The 24558-nt window shown below is 39.6% G+C and overlaps 1 pseudogene across 1 annotated transcript; it reads right to left on the bottom strand.

Moving 5' to 3' along the window:
* Positions 1 to 236: 236 nt before the first annotated feature.
* On the bottom strand, positions 237 to 6809 carry LOC309638525 (ubiquitin-associated protein 2-like pseudogene; annotated as a pseudogene). The gene has a single exon. The product of its transcript is annotated as a ubiquitin-associated protein 2-like pseudogene (transcript).
* Between the last annotated feature and the right edge of the window lie 17749 nt (positions 6810 to 24558).

The raw sequence follows: 24558 nt of genomic DNA, 5'->3' as shown, positions 1-24558 counted from the left end.
CACAGTACAAAAAAAAAACAATTCAACTAATTCATCTGACAATGCTGTTCATATTCATGATGCCATTTTTTGTTGTTGTTTTGTTTCCTAATAATAAAGGAGGAGACTTAGGGCTGTTGGGCTGATATATATTTGGGGGTACCCCCTCCCCCCTTCCCCACACACCACCAGGGTGAACAGCAGGAGGAGAGGGGAGGGCAGGGCCCACAGCAAAGTTTCATAATCTTGAATCCAATAGGGGAGGAGGAGAGGAAAGGAAGAAAAAAATAAGGAGAAAATACAAATCCTATAATACATACAACAGAGTGGGGATGGTACAGACATGAAGCTGAGGCATGGGGTGGGCCGCTGGGGGTGGGGGCAGCAGAACCCCCCCACATTCCTTTCTCTCTTTGATGCTGTTTCCATAGTTGCCAGGCTGAGAAGCCCTCTCAGAAGATGGGACCAGGAGAAGAGAGTCAGGGGCTCAGTTGGCCCCCCAGTTGTAGATATTGTAGGCTGACTTGTTGGTCTGGGGCTTCTGCAGGATGGAGCTGGTCTGGCTACATTGCCCACTGCCTGTGTGGCTATCCTGCTGCAGGAGATGGTGAAGGATCTGGGTGTGAGGCTGCTGATGGGGGGTCAGAATGTGCCTAAAGGGGGCAGGTGGGTACGCAGCAGCTGTGACCAGATTGATGGGCCCCCCCCCACTTCCTAGGGCTGAAGGCAAGTTGATGGAGGCAGCAGGAGTACCAGAATGAACACCTTGTTTCTCAAAGGCCTGCTGGGTTTTGGAGTACAGAGAACCTGAGAAATCTGGCACACCTGTGTTACTGGAGGTGACTGATACACCAGTGTTGCACCCATGAGACCCATATCCACTTGGCTGTTGGAAAAGGGTGGCTGATGCATTCACACTGACATTCACACCATGCTGCTTGGAAGAGGTAGGAGCCACAGGGAACACAGCAGGCCCATACTGGAAGATGCTGGGGAGGCCCGGAACCCCTGTGTAGTGTGGCAGTCTGTTGTAACTGTAGCCAGGACGCAGCGCCGGGTTCAGGAATGTCTGCTGCATGGTGTAGTGAGTCTGTGTCTGGTTCTGTTGGGGCTGGGCTAAGGCTGTGGCCATGGCTGGGGAGGAGGCATCTCCATGGCAGAACTTTGTGAGGTCACCAGAATAAGGGTTGCTGGCCAGGCTACCATCTCTCCCAGTCAGCAGAATGGTGGGTGTGGGAAATGGGATGCTGTAGTAATCCAATGGAAATCTTGTCTGAAGCATCTGCAAGTCATCATAACCATATACTTGTGACAGATAGGCATGTAACAGCCCTGGAGCCATAATATATGGATTAGGCAACAATGGCAGGACCCCAGGAGGGAGGTTGGGAGGAGCTTTTCCTGAAGTCGTAGCAACCGAGCTTCGAGTGGAGGTTGTGATGGTAGAGTTGCTGCCTAGACTGAGGCCCAAGCTCCTGCCACTATTGAGACTGGAAGAGACACTGACCACTGGTGCAGAGACTGTGCTGGATGTGGTGGAGAAAGTGCTGGAGGGAGAATGAAGATTCGCCTCACTCTCCACGCTTGTGTGCAAAAGAGTGGATGTCAAAGTGCATCCAGAAGATGTTGATGATGAAAGGGTATTCTGCTGAGTAGATAACATGCTGCCATATTGTGTGCTGGTAGTATTTGGAATCTCTTCATTGTGGCTCAAGCCACCCAAGGAGAAGGAGTGTTGATTGGCTGTCATCAGTAAGGAAGCTGCAGATACCGTTTCACTGAGAGGGGGGATACTAGAAGTGGAAGGTGCAGAGCCTGTAGCACCTTCAACCGATTGCGTAGTCTGCAACTGCATGGCCTGCACAGAACTGAAGCCATTCTTTGTCTGAGTCAAGTCCTTTTGGGGTGATGAAGAGACAGAACTGGGTTACTGCTGAGTCTGTGTGGATCACTGTTCATATAGAGGGCCCTGAGCATTATTTTGGGAGGTGTAGGTTGTCGACTGAATTGAGCCACTCTGATAACTGGAGTCCTGGTTAGATGAAATCGTGGATGAAGATTCACTGGCCGTGCTGGTATAGAGGCTACTTGGAGCCTGGCTTGAAGAGGCGCTCGTGGTGAGGGTGGACTCATAATCAGAAAGGACAGACTCTGACCCAAACTGCAACGCCCCAAACTGCAGGCAGAGCCCTGAGATATGTGCTGAGCCAGGCATCTCCACAGCCAGAGCAGGAATCTTAGAAGTCACGGAGGCTTTTTTCTTCTGCTGTTTCAGTTTTTGTTGAGCCGGCTGAGGACTGAAGGATTGGTTGTCTGAAGACCCAGGAGACATTTGTGGAGCCGAGGTGGATTTGCTTGGCAGAGGAGAACACGGGGTGGGGTGGGGAGGAGGTGTAGCAGTGGAGGTAGCCACTGTGGGTGGCTTCTCCTGAAGGAACACCTCCATCACAGTTGAAGACGGGGTGAAAGGCTGGTGCTTTGTAAAGGGGCTGTGCACTGTTGAATCATTCAGGTTCTTCAAATCATACTGCATCAGAGATAGGGATTGTGTGGTGGAGCCCATGTCCCAAGAGGAGGTGGTGGTGGTTCCAGATTTAGAATGCTGAGCTGCCAACTGAACCAGGACCTGAGCAGTCTTGAATTCCTCCAAGAACTGGGAGCCTGTGGTGCTTCTGCCTTTAGCTTCACCGACATCACCAACTCCGTTCCCTAACATGCTCACACCATACTGTGATGAGAAAATGTGTTCCCTGAAGCAGGCTGTGATATGGCACTCTGCTTCGAGTTACTGAACACCAGAGGCTGGAGAAGAGAAGGAGCCTGAGATGGATCCAGATTAGATGAATCATTCTCCATTGAAGGCAGTGTCTTCCCCAACAGAGCAGCAAGGTCAATTCTCTGACCAGCACTGATTGCCACATTCTCCGCAGGCAGATGCCCTGACGACACATTAGAGGCAGTGAAAATCTTGGTCTCGGAAAGATCTTCATTCCAGTCTTCAGTTTCCCACTCCTCTGTTGCAGTCGTCTATGCACTCGTCCCATCATCGGGTTCAAAGTGGCCAGTGTTGTTCCATGTATTGCAGCTGTTATTGCCATAGTTATCAGTATTTGCCAGCTCTGCATAATCAGCTGGATTAAAGGTTCCCATCCCTTGAGAAGAAAACCTTCCTCCCCGCCTACCAGAACCACCTCTGCCTCGGCCACGACCTCTTCTGCCTCTTTCTGTGCCACTTCGAGAAGGCCCTCCACTCTTGGTGCCATCTAACCCATTTTCCTGACCTCGAAACTCTCATCCACGGCTGGCACCTCTCCCCCGTCTTGGTGGCCCACCATGTTGCCAACTATAGTCTCTATCCCGGTCTCAATTTTCTTTGCCTTCCTCGTTGGATTCCGTTTGGCCACCATCCTTCTGTCCTGAGACTCCCTTCTTCTTCCTAACCATCTCCCAGGAATGCGTATCTGGGTTTCCTTCCAGCAGTACATTGATGGCTGTGTTGACAACTCCATTGCAGTCATGCAAAGCAATGACACATTCATCCTGGTTCTTGCCTGTGATAGCAATCAGTTGTTTCACCTTTTCCTCAAAGCCAGCATCATTATGGTCCAAAATCATCTGTGCAAGTCGAATTTGCTCCTCAGTGGCCCAGGACCGCTGCTTGTGCTGTGTCTGGTTTTGGTTTTCAGGTGGTTCCCAGTTTCCTCGGCTCAGTTAGTGCCCACCCATGTCATCATTTACAGTATATACGAATAACAGTATTTACAAGGTAGAATACTCAGTCTTCTCCTCATGTCAGTTTTTAAAGAATTGTTTGAATGTAACTGCACAACATGCTGTTTTGTCCCCTAGTGTTGTCCCAAAGCCTTTTGTGACTGAAAAGCTATGGTGATCATGGACCTGTGGTATCTAGGTAAAAAGCTGCTTTTCTCCCCTAAAGGATGAGTCAGGAAAATCAATCACACCCAAACATAAAGCAATACATCTCCAAACACTCTTCTGTCTGATTCTTCTCACGAACATAACATAAATGAGAGGTACAAGGAGTTGGTCTGCAGCCGGACTCCCTCTCATTACCCCTCGACCACTTCCTTCCTTCCCTCACAGGTGAGAGCTGACTCATCTGTAAGGGGCGTGCAAGTGGAGCACCTCGTCTTTGAATGACTGTTCACACCTAACTTCTCAGCAACATTTAATTTTAATGTGCTTCCTTGCTCGTGATGCTCCTCAGGTGTCATCTCTTTGGTTAACCCACTCCAGGGGTGGCATGCATAGTGGGTCAATATTCCCCTTTCGTGTGCCTATAGCACATAGATAATCAGTAACTATATTGTTTCCCACTTAGTCCAGACATCTTTAGAATTCTCGATACATTTGCATGTCAGGTGAACTTCATCAGTCAATCAGGGCTAAAACCTACTTGCTATGCCTAGGTTACTCATTCTCATTTAAAATATGTGTATTGTAAAAAAGAGTTCAGGAGACAAAATGATGGATCTCAAATTTATTTTTATGAGTATTCCTTATTAAATTAGCAACAACAACAAAAATATATGTATGTATGTGTGTATATATACATATATATTTATTAACAAGACTCATCCTTAGGACCGTCATTGACTTTTGTATATGTTTACTCAAAAATATTATGAAATGAAAATGCTATCAATGATTATTAATTTTATTCAAGAGACTGTTAAACATGTTTATAAAATAGCCACAAATACATGTGCAAGTTATGTTATTTATTAAGTCTACAGAAAAACCTGGCAGAGTGTGTAGATTTATGGTAACATTCTTTCCTCTATGCTCCCCAAACTCATCATACTTAGGTCGATTGTAACACTTGCCACATTGTTTTGAAACCACTTCCTTTCTTATTTCACTGACTAACTCCTTTGAAACAGGAGAGCCTGGCTTCTCTTTGCATCCTGTGATAACTGATTGAAATAACTGATTGAATGAATAAATGATTCTATTTTTTTAACAAGTGGTGTTATATTATTCTGCTGTCATGAAACTAACTCTATTCTTAGCGCTTCCAGAGCATGTTACTTTTCTTATCCCAGTGAAATTTTGTTTAATGACTAATTTCAAATGTATATTTCACCTTAAGAAGATTTCCTTCTTTTTTTTTTTTTTTTGGCTTGTTGAAATAGTAAATAAACTGACATAAGTGTTAATTCTCTGAATGAGTCATTTTAATGTTACTAATTAGTTTAAATTATGAATTAATATTTAAAAGCTATAATCCTTAAAACTATATAAGTAACTAAATTGGCTTTGAAGGCTGTAAATGTTTTAATACTCACACAAAAATGTTAACTTGCAATCATCTTTGAAAAAATTTAAAATCCATTTCCAACGAACTATATTATCTTTGAACCTCCTGAAAAACATTTGGAACTTGAATTTTTTTAATAAATTATATTTATAATTCTCTGTACAACCCAAAAAGATTCCCATGATGGGAAAAATCTGAAGCCAGAGTCTTACAAACGGTGAATTACTGTGCCTTTATTATCAATAATAATATACGTAAAATGACTCGCAGTCCATCCTTAAAGCTTTGGACTCTTTGATATCATCAAAGTAGAGATTTTTAAATGCAGAAAATGCTGACATGACATTAGATATACTTGAAGCCATTCCTTAAAATTTGTTGATTAATCGCGTGGTGCTAGATGTTTCAAATCAACTTCACTCTTCTTGAACCCTCAGCTTAAACTCACAACTTGAATCTTATTTTGCATTTTGAAACTGAAATAACACTGGTCCTTTCCACTTCCTCCTCTGGTGTCTAGAATTTGTTAAATCCTGATGGTTATGATTCAGGAATCTCAAGGACATTCCTTTTGTACATGAAGATTTGTCCAAGTCAGAGATGCTCTCTTTAAGAAAATAACTGACCTGGCATATTTATGAAAAGAATATATATAAAAACATACAAAATGTCCAAGTCGTTCTTCTGGATGGTGGGCTTCTAGGTGATTTTAAATTTTTTCTTTTTTCTTGCCAGCATTTTCCAAATTTTGTGATATGAACCTCAGTACTTGTATAAGAAAAATTAAAGTTAGTTCATAATATCTGTAGATATAGATAAAGATGAAAATTTACAATAGTGTTAAGAGTAGCTGTACTTACTCTACACCAGATGCTCAACTCAATTATTTCTGATGGAGTGGATACCATTTTTCAAAAAAAAAGTAGTATTTATACTATTACTTTTGTGTTGTAGTAACAGTGATGCTGTGTGTTGTGATGGTGGGGTAGGGGTTAATAAAGCAAGGAAAAAAAGAAACACACAGTATAATGAAAACCCCTGTGGTCTGAGTGGAACATGGATCTTTAAGGTTGAGGCTGGATTTTAAGGCCATGGTCTAGAGACCCGAGAAGAATGTTTGTCTTTTCCCTAAAGGAAATGCTATGTCATTGAAATATTGTAGCAGATAATTGATACCACTAGATTTTCACTTTCTTTTTTTTTTTTTTTAACATCTTTATTGAAGTATAATTGCTTTAATGGTGTGTTAGTTTCTGCTTTATAACACAGTGAATCAGCTATACATATACATATATCCCCATATCCCCTCGCTCTTGCGTCTCCATCCTGCCGACACTCCCTTTCCCACCACTCTAGGTGGACACATAGCACAGAGCTGATCTCCCTGTGCTATGTGACTGCTTCCCACTAGCTATCTATTTCACATTTGGTAGTGTATATATATCCATACCACTCTCTCACTTCACTCCATCTTACCCTTCCCCCTCCCCGTGTCCTCAAGTCCATTCTCTACATCTGCATCTTTATTCTTGTCCTGCCCCTAGGATCTTCAAAACCATTTTTTTTTAATTCCATATATAAGTGTTAGCATACGGTATTTGCTTTTCTCTTTCTGACTTACTTCACTCTGTATGACAGACTCTAGGTCCATCCATCTCACTACAAATAACTCAATTTCGTTTCCTTTTATGGCTGAGTAATATTCCATTGTATATATGTGCCACATCCTCTTAATCCATTCATCTGTTGATGGACACTTAGGTTGTTTCCATGTCCTGGCTATTGAAAATAGAGCTGCAATGAACACTGTGGTACATGACTCTTTTTGAATTATGGTTTTCTCAGGGTATATGCCCAGTAGTGGGATTGCTGGGTCGTATGGTAGCTCTATTTCTAATTTTTTAAGGAATCTCCATACTGTTCTCCATAGTGGCTGTATCAGTTTACATTCTCACCAACAGTGAAAGAGGGTTCCCTTTTCTCCACACCCTCTCCAGCATTTATTGTTCGTAGATTTTTTGATGATGGCCATTCTGACTGGTGTGATGTGATACCTCATTACAGTTTTGATTTGCATTTCTCTAATGATTAGTGATGTTGAGCATCCTTTCATGTGTTTGTTGGCAATCTGTATATCTTCTTTGGAGAAATGGCTATTTAGGTCTTCTGCCCATTTTTGGATTGGGTTGTTTGGTTTTTTGATATTGAGCTGCATGAGCTGCTTATAAATTTTGGATATTAATCCTTTGTCAGTTGCTTCATCTGCAGATATTTTCTCCCATTCTCAGGGTTGTCTTTTCATCTTTTTTATGTTTTCCTTTGCTGTGCAAAAGCTTTTAAGTTTCATTAGGTCCCATTTGTTTATTTGTGTTTTTATTTTCATTTCTCTAGGAGGTAGGTCAAAAAGGATCTTCCTGTGATTAATGTATTAGAATGTTCTGCCTATGTTTTCCTCTAAGAGTTTTATAGTGTCTGGCCTTACATTTAGGTCTTTAATCCATTTTGAGTTTATTTTTGTGTATGGTGTTAGGAAGTGTTCTAATTTCATTCTTTTACATGTAGCTGTCCAGTTTTCCCAGCACCACTTATTGAAGAGGCTGTCTTTTCTCCAGTGTATATTCTTACCTCCTTTGTCAAAAATAAGGTGACCAATGTGTGTGGATTTATCTCTGGGCTTTCTATCCTGTTCCATTGATCTACAGTTTTGTTTTTGTGCCAGTACCATACTGTCTTGGTTACTGTAGCTTTATAGTATAGTCTGAATTCAGGGAGCCTGATTCCTCCAGCCCCTTTTTTCTTTCTCAAGATTGCTTTGCCTATTCGGGGTCTTTTGTGTTTCCATTCAAATTGTGAAATTTTTTGTTGTAGTTCTGTAAAAAATGCTATTGGTAGTTTGATAGGGATTGCATTGAATCTGTAGATTGCTTTGGGTAGTATAGTCATTTTCACAATGTTGATTCTTCCAATCCAAGAACATGGTATATCTCTCCATCTGTTTGTATCATCTTTAATTTGTTTCATCACTGACTTATAATTTTCTGCATACAGGGCTTTTGTCTCCTTAGGTAGGTTTATTCCTAGGTATTTTATTCTTTTTGTTGCAGTGGTAAATGGGAGTGTTTCCTAATTCCTCTTTCAGATTTTTCATCATTATTTATAGGAATGCAAGAGATTTTTGTGCATTAATTTTATACCCTACTACTTTACCAAATACGTTGTTTAGCTCTAGTACTTTTCTGGTAGCATCTTTAGGATCCTCTATGTATAGTATCATGCCATCTGCAAACAGTGGCAGCTTTACTTCTTTTCCGATATGGATTCCTTTTATTTCTTTTTCTTCTCTGATGGCTGTGGCTAAAACTTGCAAAACTATGTTGAATAATAGTGGTGAGAGTGGGTAACCTTGTCTTGTTCCTGACCTTAGAGGAAATGGTTTCAGTTTTTCACCATTGAGAACGATGTTGGCTGTGGGTTTGTCACACATGGCCTTTATTAAGTTGAGGTAAGTTCCCTCTATGCCTACTTTCTGGAGAGTTTTTATCATAAATGGGTATTGAATTTTGTCGAAAGCTTTCTCTGCATCTATTGAGATGATCATATGGTTTTTCTCCTTCAATTTGTTAATATGGTGTATCATGTTGATTGATTTGCGTATATTGAAGAATCCTTGCATTCCTGGAATAAACCCCACTTGATCATGGTGTATGATCCTTTTAATGTGCTGTTGGATTCTGTTTGCTAGTATTTTGTTGAGGATTTTTGCATCTATGTTCATCAGTGATATTGGCCTGCAGTTTTCTTTCTTTGTGACATCTTTGTGTGGTTTTGGTATCAGGGTGATGGTGGCCTCGTAGAATGAGTTTGGGAGTGTTTGTCCCTCTGCTATATTTTGGAAGAGTTTGAGAAGGATAGGTGTAGTTCTTCTCTAAATGTTTGATAGAATTCGCCTGTGAAGCCATCTGGTTCTGGGTTTTTGTCTGTTGGAAGATTTTTAATCACAGTCCCAATTGCAGTGCTTGTGATTGGTCTGTTTATATTTTCTATTTCTTCTTGGTTTAGTCTTGGAAAGTTGTGCTTTTCTAAGAATATGTCCATTTCTTCCAGCTTGTCCATTTTATTGGCATATAGTTGCTTGTAGTAATCTCTCATGATCCTTTGTATTTCTGCAGTGTCAGTTGTTACTTCTCCTTTTTCATTTCCAATTCTATTGATTTGAGTCTTCTCCCTTTTTTCTTGATGAGTTTGGCTAATGGTTTATGAATTTTGTTTATCTTCTCAAAGACTCAGCTTTTAGCTTTATTGATCTTTGCTATTGTTTCCTTCCTTCCTTTTTCATTTATTTCTGATCTGATCTTTATGATCTCTTTCTTTCTTCTAACTTTGGGTTTTTTTGTTCTTCTTTCTCTAATTTCTTTAGGTGTAAGGTTAGGTTGTTTATTTGAGATGTTTCTTGTTTTTGGAGGTAGCATTGTATTGCTACAAACTTCCCTCATAGAACTGCTTTTGCTGCATCCCATAGGTTTTGGGTCATCGTGTTTTTATTGTCATTTGTTTCTAGTTAGTTTTTGATTTCTTCTTTGATTTTTTTAGTGATCTCTTGGTTATTTACTAGTGTATTGTCTATCCTCCATGTGTTTGTATTTTTTACAGTTTTTATCCTGTAATTGATATCTAGTCTCATAGTGTTGTGATTGGAAAAGATATTTGATACGATTTTAATTTTCTTAAATTTACCAAGCCTTGATTTGTGACCCAAGATATGCTCTATCCTGGAGAATGTTCCATGAGCACTTGAGAAGATAGTGTATTCTGCTGTTTTTGGATGGAATGTCCTATAAATATCAATTTGGATGGAATGTCCAATAAATATCATTTAAGTCCATCTTTTTTAATGTATCATTTAAAGCTTGTGTTTCCTTATTTATTTTCATTTTGGATGATCTGTACATTGGTGAAAGTGGGGTGTTAAAATCCCCTACTATGATTGTGTTACTGTCAATTTCTCCTTTGATGGTTGTTAGCATTTGCCTTATGTATTAAGATGCTCCTATGTTGAGTGCATAAATATTTACAATTGTTATATCTTCTTCTTGGATTGATCCCTTAATCATTATGTAGTGTCCTTCTTTGTCTTTTGTAATAGTCTTTATTTTAAAATCTATTTTGTCTGATATGAGAATTGCTACTCTGGCTTTCTTTCGATTTCCATTTGCATGGAATATCTCTTTCCATCCTCTCACTTTCAGTCTGTATGTGTCCCTAGGTCTGAAGTGGGTCTCTTGTAGACAGCACATATATGGGTCTTGTTTTTGTATCCATTCAGCCAGCCTATGTCTTTTGGTTGGAGCATTTAATCCATTTACATTTAAGATAATTATTGATATGTATGTTCCTATTACCATTTTCTTAATTCTTGGGTTTTGTTATTGTAGGTCTTTTCCTTCTCTTGTGTTTCCTGCCTAGAGGAGTTCCTTTAGCATCTGGTATAAAGCTGGTTTGGTGGTACTGTATTCTCTCAGCTTTTGCTTGTCTGTAGAGGTCTTAATTTCTCTGTCGAATCTGAATGACATCCTTGCTGGGTAGAGTAATCTTGGTTGTAGGTTTTTTCCCTTTCATCACTTTAAATATGTCCTGCCACTCCCTTCTGGCTTGCAGAGTTTCTGCTGAAAGATCAGCTGTTAACCTTATGGGAATTCCCTTGTGTGTTATTTGTTGTTTTTCCCTTGATGCTTTTAATATTTTTTCTTTGTATTTAATTTTTGATAGTTTGATTAATATGTGTCTTGCCATGTTTCTCCTTGGATTTATCCTGTATGGGACTCTCTGCGCTCCTGGACTTGATTGACTATTTCCTTTCCCATATTAAAGAAGTTTTCAACTATAAATCTTCAAATATTTTCTCAGTCCCTTTCTTTTTCTCTTCTTTTTCTGGGACCCTTATAATTAGAATGTTGGTGCATTTAATGTTGTCCCAGATGTCTGAGACTGTCCTCAATTCTTTTCATTCTTTTTTTTTTTTTATTCTGCTCTGTGGTAGTTATTTCCACTATTTTATCTTCCAGGTCACTTATCCATTCTTCTGCCTCAATTATTCTGCTATTGATTCCTTCTAGAGAATTTTAAATTTCATTTATTGTGTTGTTCATTGTTGTTTGTTGGCTCTTTAATTCTTCTAGGTCCCTGTTAAACATTTCTTGTATTTTCTCCTTTCTATTTCCAAGACATTGGGTCATCGTTACTATCATTACTCTGAATTCTTTTTCAGGTAGACTGTCTATTTCTTCTTCATTTGTTTGGTCTGATGGGTTTTTACCTTGCTCCTTCATCTGCTGTGTGTTTCTCTGTTTTCTCATTTTTCTTAACTTACTGTGTTTGGGGTCTCCTTTTTGCAGGCTGCAGCTTCGTAGTTCCCATTGTTTTTGGTGTCTGTCCCCAGTGGCTAAGGTTGGTTCAGTGGGTTGTGTAGGCTTCCTGGTGGAGGGGACTTGTGTCTGTGTTCTGGTGGATGAGGTTGGATCTTGTCTTTCTGGTGGGCAGGACTATATCCTGTGGTGTGTTTGCAGTGCCTGTGACCTTATTGTGATTTTAGGCAGCCTCTCTGTTAATGGGTGGGGTTGTGTTCCTGGCTTGCTAGTTGTTTGGCATAGGGTGTCCAGCACTGTAGCTGGTCATTGAGTGGAGCTGGGTCTTAGTAGTGAGATGGAGATCTCTGGGAGAGCTTTTGCCATTTGATATTACTTGGAACCAGGAGGTCTCTGATGGACCAATGTCCTGAACTGAGCTCTCCAACCTCAGAGGCACAGGCCTGACACCTGGCAGGAGCACGATGACCCTGTCAGCCACATGACTAAGAAGAAAAGGGAGAAAGAAAAGAAGGAAAGAAAGAAAGACAGAGAGAGAGAGAGAAAGAGAGAAAGAGAGAAAGAGAGAGAGAGAAAGAAAGAAAGAAGGAAAGAAAGAAAGATAGATAAAAAGAAGGAAAGAAAGAAAGAAAGGAAGAAAATAAAGTTTTTAAAAGAAAAGATATAAAAATTTATTAAAAATTAAAAAGAAATTCAAAGTATTAAAAAAAGTTTAAAAAGACAGACAGAACCTTAGGACAAATGGTAAAAGCAAAGCTATACAGACATAATCACAGAAAGAAGCAAACACATCCACACTCACAAAAAGAGAAAAAGGAAAAAATATATATATCTGTATATTAAAAAAAGGAGGAGAGCAACCAAATCAATAAACAAATCTACCAATGATAATAAACGCTAAATACTAAACTAAGGTAAATATAAAACCAGAAACAAATTAGATGCAGAATGCAAACCCCAAGTCTACAGTTGCTCCCAAAGTCCACTGCCTCAATTTTGGGATGATTCGTTGTCTATTCAGGTATTCCAGAGATGCAGGGTACATCAATTTGATTGTGGAGATTTAATCCGCTGCTCCTGAGGCTGCTGGGAGAGATTTCCCTTTCTCTTCTTTGTTTGCACAGCTCCTGGGGTTCAGCTTTGGATTTGGCCCCGCCTCTGCATGTAGGTCGCCTGAAGGTGCCTGTTCCTGCCCATACAGGAAGGGGTTAAAGGAGCAGCTGATTCGGGGTTCTGGCTCACTCAGGCCGAGGGGAGGGAGGGGTTTGGAATGCGGGGCAAGCCTGTGGCGGCAGAGGTCCACATGATGTTGCAACAGCCTGAGGCACGCTGTGTGTTCTCCCGGAGGAGGTGTCTCTGGATCTTGGGACCCTGGCAGTGGCGGGCTACACAGCTCCCGGGAGGGGATGTGTGGATAGTGACCTGTGCTTGCACACAGGTTTCTTGGTGGCTGCAGCAGCAGCCTTACTGTTTCATGCCTGTCTCTGGTGTCCACACTGATAGCCGTGGCTTGCGCCCATCTCTGGAGCTCATTTAGGCGGTACTCTGAATCCCCTCTCCTCCTGCACCCCAAAACAATGGTCTCTTGCCTCTTAGGCAGTTCCAGACTTTTTCCCAGACTCCCTCCCGGCAAGCTGTGGCCCACTAGCTTCAGGCTGTGTTCATGCAGCCAACCCCAGTCCTCTCCCTGGGATCTGACCTCCGAAGCCGGAGCCTCAGCTCCCAGCCCCCGCCCACCCCAGCGGGTGAGCAGACAAGCTTCTCAGGCTGGTGAGTGCTGGTCAGCACTGATCCTCTGTGTGGGAGTCTCTCCACTTTGTCCTCTACACCTCTATTGCTGCACTCTCCTCCATGGCTTCGATGCTACCCGCACCCCACAACCCCCCATCCCCGCCAGTGAAGGTGCTTCCTAGTATGTGGAAACCTTTCCTCCTTCACAGCTCCCTCCCAGAGGTGCAGGTCCTGTCCCTATTCTTTTGTCTCTGTTTTTTCTTTTTTCTTTTGCCCTACCCAGGTACGTGGGGAGTTTCTTGCCTTTTGGGAAGTCTGAGGTCTTCTGCCAGTGTTCAGTAGGTGTTCTGTAGGAGTTGTTCCACATGTGGATGTATTTCTGATGTATTTGTGGGGAGGAAGGTGATCTCCATGTCTTACTCCTCCACCCTCTTGAAAGTCTCCCCCTAGATTTTCACTTTCAATGTATCAGTCTGGCTGCAACATGGGAAATGAACAGAAAGGAGAGAAGAGTGGATAAAGAAGACCTGTGGCCCAGGTGGCCTATGATGATGGCTTTGAAAGAAATAGAAATGAATCCAGAAGTATATTGGAGATGAGATTTATAGAATCTGGTGTTGTGATGCTTATTGGAAATAAAAGAGAAAAAGATGAAAAGAAGATTACCAAGTCTCCTGCTGGTACAAGGGGCTACATGGTGGTGACATTTGCCACAGTGGAACATTGGAAGGGGATCAGCATTGGGAGCAAAGATTGCAAAGTACGTGTTAGCCACACCGAATGTGTGCTCCCTTTGAGATTCACAAATGAAGAGGTCAAGCAGGAAGTTAAATGTAGAGATCCACAAATGAGAGAATGATCTTGGATTAGAGATCAAAATGTGTAAGTCATGGACATGGGTCAGTGCCTCTGGCATAAATGAGGGTAAAACAAGTGGTAGACAAGGTAAGGGGTTAAGCCTTACTTGAGTCTAACTCTGTGGACACCTAAAATGGGTTTGTTTGTGTTTTAATTTTTATTTTATAGTGGAGTATAGTTGATTAACAATGTTGTATTAGTTTCACGTGTACAGCAAAATGATTCAGTTATACATATAAATGTATGTATTCTCTTTCAAATTCTTTTCCCACTTAGGTGATTACATTAGTGTTAATCAAATAATGACATGGTAGCCTGAAACCCCACAGTGGGTCCAGGAAAATACATGTGGGTTGGTATTACTAAAATACAAAGTGAGAGAAAAGGAGTGGAAATAGATGTAGGTAAGTAGATTAATGAGTTATCGTTAAAGCAAATTTGCTCTCAAACCAACTTGCATGGGAGTCTGAATGCCATCTGGCAGGAGGAGTGGAGCAGTTGAAGAATATTGGCAGAGAAGAAGCATGACTATATTTGTGTTTTAGGTGGGACACACTGACTGGAGCTTAGAGGATGAATTTAAGAGCAAAAAGACAGGAATGAGGAAAACCTGATAAGTGGCTCTTGCATTTGTCTGGACAAGGTGCTGAGAGATGGGATAATTGAAATATGGAGAAAGCAGACTGAAAAATATTTAAGGCACAGCATACTCATTTGTCAGAAATGGAGAGTGAAAAGGAAGAGTCTGTGGCATGACTTGCAGGCTTCTAGTTTTAAAGGTGAAACAGATTACAGTGCCATTTATGGAGGGTGGCACATTTGGGGAGGAGTTTCCATGTTGGACATGTTGAATGATTAAGGGATAATCAAGAGACATGATTAGGCAACATTTAATACATGAGTGAGAAAACTTAGGACGTGATTTGAGCAGGAAATAAATATTTATGGGTCATCAGCTTATAAGCAGTTGTCAAAAGTAGGAGAGTTGATGAAATTGCATAATTAGTCTCAACAAAGCAGTGGGGACAAGAAAGTTTACGAGGGAACATGGATTTTAAGGGTTAGGCTGAGAAAGAGATGGCCAAAATAAAAAACAAAACAAAACAATGATCAGAGTTGTTGAGGAGAACCATGAGAAATCAACACTTTCAGGAGCGTGAGGTCAAGAGTGTCAGATGCAGAAGAGGAGCTTTGGATCTGAAAGTGTGGTGCATAGGACACTAACATCTTTTTTGGGTGTTTCTAAATCCCTTTATGATGATGTTATTCTATGAAATCAATAATAAAGGGTTCTAGTATGCTATAGTGGTGTAAACCCACTATACCTCATCCCTCCTGCTTGTTACAAATAAAAAAGAAAAATATATAAAAATAAATAAATTTAAACAAAAAACCTGAAACACCTACTACACAGGTATTCCAAACAGTAAATAAGAACAGGCAAATTGTAGAAGGAAGTCAAAATTTGGAAGAGCAAATGACAAGAGAGTGAGTTTTCCATTTTCTTTTCTTTTGGGGCTTTATCCCAAAAGCAGGCACAAGTCACAGAGTGCCTTAGCAGCCGGGTGGCTAAAACCTCAATAGAAACTCCAGTTCCTGCACAGAGGAACCAGGAAATGAACCCCTGTGGATGGAGAGAGTGTAGAGAATAATTACGACATATTCAATTGCTCTCTCATTAAAAAGAACACTTCTGAGATTTAGGCGACTGATTCTAATCCCTGGTTTGCTAATTTAGATCTGTTTGATTCAAACTCTTTGAGCATTTATGTTATCTTGTGGATAAAAATGGCTATCATGACACTTTCATGTTTCTCAAAACTGTGATAAATATCAACTATAGCAGTTTACTCAAGTGCTTTAATAGATCATGAATTTTTACTTAAATATGAATTACTGGTACTACTCAAATTTATATTTCTGTTGGTTTATCAACTCTGACACTTTTACAATGTGAGTCTATATTCCAGACATCATTTGAACAGTGTCCAAGTTCAAATAATTATCTTGACTTGGCTTATCTCCATACCTTAAATGCAATTGTTATTTGATCAGCTGACATCATACTGTAAGTATAGTTTTTTCCTTGATTCTATCTATCTTTTATATGCAATTATAGATGTCGTATCCCAGTCTCAGCTGTCAGATGTTTTATTTAAAGCCCAGTGTCTTAGGAACAAGGAAAACGCATTTATTGATGATGGAAATTTGCCTCCGTGGACTATGACATCTTCATACTTTCCTTTTTCCACGTAATTATAGTCCTGAGAGGTTTGTGAACCAACCTAATCACTTGGAACTCATATCATTTAGACCGTTAGTATCTTTCATTATTATGACCTTTGAGTAATGGTTTCTGAATCAGTGCCACTGGAATAAGAGCTTGATTTTTTCTCTTTATAGTACTATTCAGAATAATCACTGTTTTTGATATAATCATTGGGAACCAGATGTCCAGGTATAATTGAATACATCTCTATGAGTTTCCTTTCAGATCAATTGTATTCTGGATGTTTCATAAAGAAATAACTCCAATTGTAACCACAAATTAATGGTTCTCTTCCCCTCTCTCCTCCTCCTCCCCCTCCTCCTCCCCCTTCTCCTCCTCTTCCTCCTCCCCTCCTTCTTCTTCTTCTTCTTTTCTCTCTCTCTCTCATCTCCCCTTTAAAAGGAAAACCCCTTTCAATTTTTTAAAATAAAGGACCAAATATTAAAGAATATTTATTCTTCATAATTAAATCTAAACACATCAAAGCATTTTCAAGTTTACGCAGATTCAAAATTAGTGAGATTTAAAGGAAATAATTTGCATTAACAAAATAATTTAAGTCCCATATGTACCAGCAAGCTATATAATCTATTTTATCTGTTTTACCTACCATTTCCTACAAATAAAAGAACCTTTCCATTCAAATGATTAATTCTGGAGGAGGAAAGTTTTTCAATCTTCATGTGTTACTCTATTTCTTTTCAAAAATCAGTAAACTTTTACACAGCACACATGTTGACAATATTTTCTAAAAGTTAAAAAAATGTAAATACATCTTCAGACAAAAAATTATGTGTATAGCTGATTCACTTTGTTAAAAAGCAGAAACTAACACAGCATTGTAAAGCAATTATACTCCAATAAAGATGTTAAAAAAAATTAAATTCCACTTTAAACTAGAAAATTAACTTGGATTAAAAAATTTTGAATATCTGAGACATTTTGAAGCCCTATGGGAAATAAGCATAGATAATTTAATACATTCCTCATGCATACCTCACAGAAACAATCATTATAAGCCTGAAATAAAAGAGATGTAGAAATTGAAAACTTAACTATAAAACTTAACTATACATATTAACTATACATATTTAACTTAACTTAACTATACATATTTAAATTTGAATTTAGGGTCATCTCAGATCAATATCTATTTATTATTTATGTTTCATTCTCTCTTATTTCAACTAATATCTTTTTCAGATTAAGCAACTGCTGAGATATCTATATATCTACTAAAATCTAATGTAAATTAGTTGACACGTCAATTCCTTTCCATTTAACTTAACAAAGATTATAAAATAATAATAACACCAACAAAAATGGTAGCTACCATTTTAGAAAGTATGCTTGACATGCCAAGCAATCTATCTACTACACACAAACACATACACACACACACACACACACACACACACACACACACACACACACACACACAATTTCAGCAACTGCAATGAACCTGATGTTACTATCTTTATGCTACAGGTAGCTAAGCTGAGTTTGGAAAAGTAATTAAATTGTGGGATTTTATATAACTATTGTAGCAGTGGTGGGATTTGAACACTGGCCTGATTACTCTTTTAAATAAAATGTTTCTATTTTATATTAGGAGCTAAGAATATAGACATGATGAACAAACACGTTCTGTGCTCAAGCCATTCACAATCAAAATTGAGCAGGTAGGTTGGGAACTCATAAGCCAATAAAATCAGTAGAATAGATATAGATAAATGCAACATGGAAATAGTTACATGATAAGGTACAGAGCTACAAGGGAGAAATAAATACACTGGGATGGTAAACCTTAGCTTTGCAGGCACTTTTGGAGAATTCTCACCCACAGCTCTGCCTTCTGCCACTTGGCTACTGTTCCAAGACCTTGGTTTGCACATTTCTAACTTGTCTGACCATCCACCTCTGAAAAATGCAGCATTATTATTGGAAAAAAGACATTAGGACTGTGAAAGACTTACTGCTCCTCACCCACCCACTCATTGATCATCAACTAGGATTTGACCCCTGCACTCCATGCTCTGCCGGGGCTAAGTATCTCCACTCCCTGCAGAGATTTTTTGTTATATTAGACAACCAGTCCAAATAAAACTATTATACAGGTCAAAGTGTGAAGAGAGCCGCTTTCTCTTATTGGGATGTGGAGTCTTCCTCATAACATCACCGCTTGACCATCATCATTTGCAGATTTTGGAAAACTCATAAATTATTTTAAAGGTTTTGTTTTATGCACAACAAAACCAGTCGTATTTTCCTTTTCCATATCAATTTTCTTCTGTTTGTACATGAATGTAGAGAGTAGAAATGTGGACTGGATTCTAAGTGTTGGGTAATCTGGTTTGCTGAAGTTTGGTGGAGACATTGTCATTTGATCTGTAGTCAAGTCAGAGTGAGCAGGAGGAGTGGGGCTGCTAATAGTGCCAGAGAGCAGGACAGATGTGAGGTCATCAGAGCGGTAAAGAGGGGTTTACAAGTGTGCGAGGTAGTCCTTGGAACACATGCAGCTGGTTGGTTATTTTGTTTTGTTTGGCTTTTTTTTTTTTTGTAAGCTAAGTTTATCACCTTATGAAGCAATTAAAAAAAAATGTCTCTTACAGAATAAAACTACCATAAAGTGGTTCAATTTCATGTAGCAATTTTGCTCAAATCATATTTCTAAAAATGCAACATCTACTTTCACCTTTCATCATCATAAATTTCTTGATAATAATTCAAGTGTGAACATCAATCTATTTTTTTAGTGTTATTTAGTGTTTATATTCTAGGCATCATTATTTAAAATTATAGTTTCAACCAAAAATATGGATAGGTGGTTGAAATTAGGAAATTTAGTTATAGATTTGAAATAAATGGAAACACACACAAAATTCATAAGGGATATTCAGAAAAAGTCATGGAGTGTTGTTGCAACAGCCAATGCATTTTTCCCGAGGCCAACCAGGTGCATAATAAAAAGATGGAAATAAATACTTAGCTAACCACAATGAGTAGTAGGCGGTGGGAAAAATCAGCAGTAAATTTATAAAGTCAAGGACATACTGAAATGGATATTTGAAATATTGGTTTCATTGTTGTGAAGTTCAACTGCACATAAAACTTGATATCCTAAAGGAGCAACCTGAAACAAAACAAACATGTTTTGAAACTATCCCTCTTGTAATAATACTAATTTATAAATTTATTTTTAATATTAAGCCATTTAAGATATCTTGCTAAGTAAATAAAGTGAAGAGGGAAATAGTGTATGGTATACATGCTATGTAAAGAAAATAAGGAGGAATAAATATAGTTATGCAGCTTATGTATCTATTTATCTACTATGCCTATCCCTTCTATGTATGGAAAGAGAGAGACAGAGGGAGACATCTATATATTCATATATGTATAGATTACCTTTGAAACAAAATCCAAGAAGCTGGTAACAGTAGCTGCTTTAGAGACATAACTGGAATAGAAGTCGTGGTGGGATCGAGACTTCCTTTGCATCTATTCTTTTATAGTGTTTGAACATTTTAGCAAGCAGGCTAGTTTCCATTTCAAAATAATGACAAGAAATAAAACCATATAAATAAACAACTAAAAATCATAATTTTAAAGAAAAATCACCAGAAGTAGTTTTGCACCTACAGAGAAGACATCTCTACTTAAAACAAAATATTGACAAATACAAGTAACCAGCAATCAATAATTTTCTTAAGTGCCCTTTTCAGTCACTGGCAGAATCACCTTGGGAGGAAAAACTAGAATAATAAGAGGTGCTTGGATTACTTCTTGAGCCATGGAAAGAGTCAAATCTGTTTTGGATTGAACAAAAAATCGAATGTTTTGTAATAGCAAACTAAAAACAGGTGCTTTTACTGCCTTAATGAAAGATGCTAGAAAAAGAAGCACCAAGATACAGGCAAGGGACCTGTGTGAAATACTAGTAAATTGGCTGAATTTAACCCAGTGTTTTGTTGGCTCTTGCTTGATGTTTTTATCATGATGATGTCTGAGAAAAATTGAACCTGCAAAATGCTTGCTGGTTGACAACAATTTAAATAAGTAATCAAAATTAATATTAAATCAAGTTATTTAATACATTATCTTTCAGAAATCAGAATATTCCTTAGAACAATTTTTAAAATATAACATTGTTCAATAAATATTTGCCAAATTGACTTTTTATCAAACAGGGAAAAATACATAGAAAATGAATTCAAGTAAATGTGTCTTCTGAATGTTCAGACTGTACCACTTGCTGAGAATACCACACTTCAACATGTTCATCTCTTGATTTTTTTTTCAGAGAGTCAAAAGGAATGGTTAAAACAGTACTTTTTGTTATATTTAATGAGCTCTTTTGTAATTACGTGAGCAGCAAACTTGAGATCTAGCTTTGTGATGGCTTGGCAAGAGAAGGTGCTGGTAAGAGTTTTAAACTCAGCAAAAGGGGGTAAGAGCTGTATGAGGTGAGAAACTCCATACATTCTAAGGATGAAGATTGGCTCGGAATTGATAAACTCGGAAGATTTTTTTTTGCGGGGGGGAGGGGTACTGAATTTCCATCAACACTACAAGGCACTATAATATTTTTTTATTTCTTCTTTTCTTAAATCTACACTTATCAAGATCATTCCAGTGAGAATACAACTTTAGTTTCAGATCTAGAATGTTCTTTGTGGTGCTGTATGTAATTTGACTGTTTAAAATCACACATTAAAAGACAGCATAATTAGTAATCTGAGTTAGCTGAGAAAAATACTTGGACTGGGATTTCCTTGCACCAGTAGAAATGCTAACTGACTCCAAGGCCATTTTTCATATACATGTGACTCTACTCTCAAGAGGAGGGCATTTTTAATGAAATTTTCAGCAATAGCCTAAAAACATTGCTTTACCCCATCCTTTGGTACATGCCATTCTGAACACTTCTCTTCAGTGATTACTATGATACATTCATAAACCAGTGAAAAAGATGATATTATTTGTATCCGTAATTTACGTGCATCAAAATTCTTAAAATACAAGCATAGCTTGTTTTATTGAGCTTCACAGACATAATGTTTTTTTTACAAATTGAGGGTTTGTGGCAACCCTGCATCAGTGCCATTTTCCAACCGCCTTTGCTCACTTCTTGTCTCTATGTCACATTCTGGTGATTCTGAATATTTCAAATGTTTCATTATTTTTTATGATGATTTTTGATCAGTGATCTTGGATGATACTATTGTAATTATTTTGGGGAACCATGAACCATGCTCCTATAAGACAGCGAACTTAATAAAATGTGTGTGTTCTGACTGCTCCACTGACCGGCCGTTCCCTCATCTCTCTCCCTCTTCTCTGGCCTCCCTATTCCCTGAGACACATCAATATTGAATTTAGGCCGATTAATAACTCTACAGTGGCTTCTCAGTGTTCAAGTGGAAGAAAAAGTCAACCGATGCAGCAAACTTCATTGTTGTCTTATTTTAAGAAACTGTCACAGCCACTCCAGCCTTCAGCAACCCCCAGCCTGATCCGTCAGCAGCCACCAACACGGAGGAAACACCCTCTACCAGCAAAAAGTTTATGACTTGCTAGGACTTCCCTGGTGGTGCAGTGGTTAAGAATCCGCCTGCCAGTGCAGGGGACACGGGTTCAAGCCTTGGTCCGTGAAGATCCCACATGCTGCAGAGCAACTAAACCCATGAGCCACAACCACTGAGCCTGCGCTCTAGAGCCCGTGAGCCACAATGACTGAGCCCACGCGCCACAACTACTGAAGTCCGCGTGCCTAGACCCCGTGCTCTGCAACAAGAGAAGCCACCGCAATGAGAAGCCGGTGCACCGCAACAAAGAGTAGCTCCTGCTCGCAGTAACTAGAAAAAGCCTAGGTGCAGCAACGAAGACCCAATGCAGCCAAAAATAAATAAATAAATTTATTAAAAAAAAGTTTATGACTTGCTGAAGGGTCAGGTCACAGTTTGAATTTTTTAGCAATGAAGTATTTTTTAATTAAGGTATGTACATTATTTTTCAGACATAATGCTATTGCGCACTTAATACACTATAGTATGGTGTAAACATAAGTTTTTTTTTTTTTTTTTATAAGGATCACTGATCGCTGATCATAGGATCCTCACTGATCACTGAAAGTTTTTTTTAAAAAGTATAGTGTCTGGACTGGGTCCTATCTGTAGACATTCAGATTTAATTGCTGCGGGGTGCGGCTCAGTCATCCGTATGTTGCTTTTTTTTTTTTTTTAATTTATTTATTTATTTATTTATTTTTGGCTGTGTTGGGTCTTCGTTTCTGTGCCAGGGCTTCCTCCAGTTGCGGTGAGCGGGGGCCACTCCTCATCGCGGTGCGCGGGCCTCTCACCATCGCGGCCCCTCCCGTTGCGGAGCACAGGCTCCAGACGCGCAGGCTCAGTAATTGTGTCTCACGGGCCTAGTTGCTCCGCGGCACGTGGGATCCTCCCAGACCAGGGCTCGAACCCGTGTCCCCCGCATTGGCAGGCGGACCCTCAACCACTGCACCACCAGGGAAGCCCCTAAACATAAGTTTTGTATGCACTGGGAAACCAAAAAACTCATGTGACTTGCTTTATTGTGATATTCACTTTATTGTGGTGGTCCAGAATGGAACCTGCACTATTTCTGAGGTCTGCCTGAACTTTGATACCAAAATAGATAATAGAGATTTCCAAGAGGCAGCATATGCTCTGTGATGAAGTCTCAGTGGGTGTTCCACCATGTGCTAGGCAGTGTGCTAGGTGTTTTACGTATGGCGTTCCATTAAAACAGCAGAGCAACACCTACTATGTAGCATGTGCTCTTTTCCTCCCAATTATATAAGCCAGAGCATCCCTATTAGTAATGCTATTTTATTACCAATTGTGTTAGTGGCTTACCTAAGATGATAAATGATCAAGCTGAATTTGAACCCCAGGAGTTTGACTACCTGTTCTAACCACTACAAACCCTGTAACACTGTAAACCCCTGAGTGGGTAGGAAAAACTCTTGTTTTGATGATAAGTGATTTGAGACAATAAAGGGTCCTTGGGAGCACTCCCAATCACTTCTGGTTTGATGCTGCCTGATTGGAATCAACTTCTGCTCAAATAAACTCTTAAGAAAACTTTAATATGCCTCAGTTTACCTCTTAACCTTTCTAGTGTCAGAGGAGGGAACTGAAGGAGCTCCCCAACAGCCTCCAGGAGCAACCAGCACCCAGGTGTCGGTACCAGCTGAGACTCTTAGTTGGCTGCTTTCTCAGTGCCTCTGGAGGTGGGGGAAAGTCCCTCTCAGATCCCTGATTTTAGCTTTGCAGCTTTTGCATATGAGCTTTCAGACTTTATTTGAGTATCTCTTTTTCCAGACTGGGTCCAGAAACTGGCCAGAGTCAGACTACATCTGGGCTCTGACTGGGTCTGACTTAGAAACCACACCGGGGCCATTGTAAGGTCTCAGGTGAATAAAATTGTGTTTTAAGGCTGAACAAGTAGGTTAAACTTACCAAAGACAATCTTGAATTTCAGTGGCCACAGTGGAGAACTTTTAACCATCTTAAATCAGCTTATCCATTTACAAAGTGTCCTAGACAAAAGGGGGATCTCAGCCAGACAGTCACTACCAATGCTGGAGGGGAAACTATTTTTTCTCCTCTAAGATTTCTGGTGACCAAGATGAGACCCGCTGGGACACCCCACTCTGGAGCCTATGGACAGTATCCCGGGAAAATTTTCAGAAGCCGACAAAGAGTGAGAATTCTTACCCTGTCAGATTTCCCAGATCTCTATCTGTGGTGCCTGGTGGAGAGATGAAGGTAAAATTTCACATTGTTCCTTCTTTTCCAATTCAGATGGGCAGGAAAAATCATTAGTTATTGATGCTTTTGTTCCCAGGGACAGCCATTGCCTCTTGCATCTTCCCGTACATAGAAAAGCGTTAAATTCCTTAACTTGAGATGTCTGGTTTTCTTTATTTAACAATAATCTTTTGACGTTCCCAATTACCTGCTCTTTGTTGCAAAAACTCCTATATATCCTGGCTCCTCCCCTCACCTCCTTGGAGCAGTTTCTCAGAGTTATCTGAA

This window comes from Balaenoptera physalus (genome assembly GCF_965194825.1).
Source record: "Balaenoptera physalus genome assembly, chromosome: 11".
NCBI lineage: Eukaryota > Metazoa > Chordata > Mammalia > Artiodactyla > Balaenopteridae > Balaenoptera > Balaenoptera physalus.
This window is presented reverse-complemented; position numbering and strand designations above follow the sequence as displayed.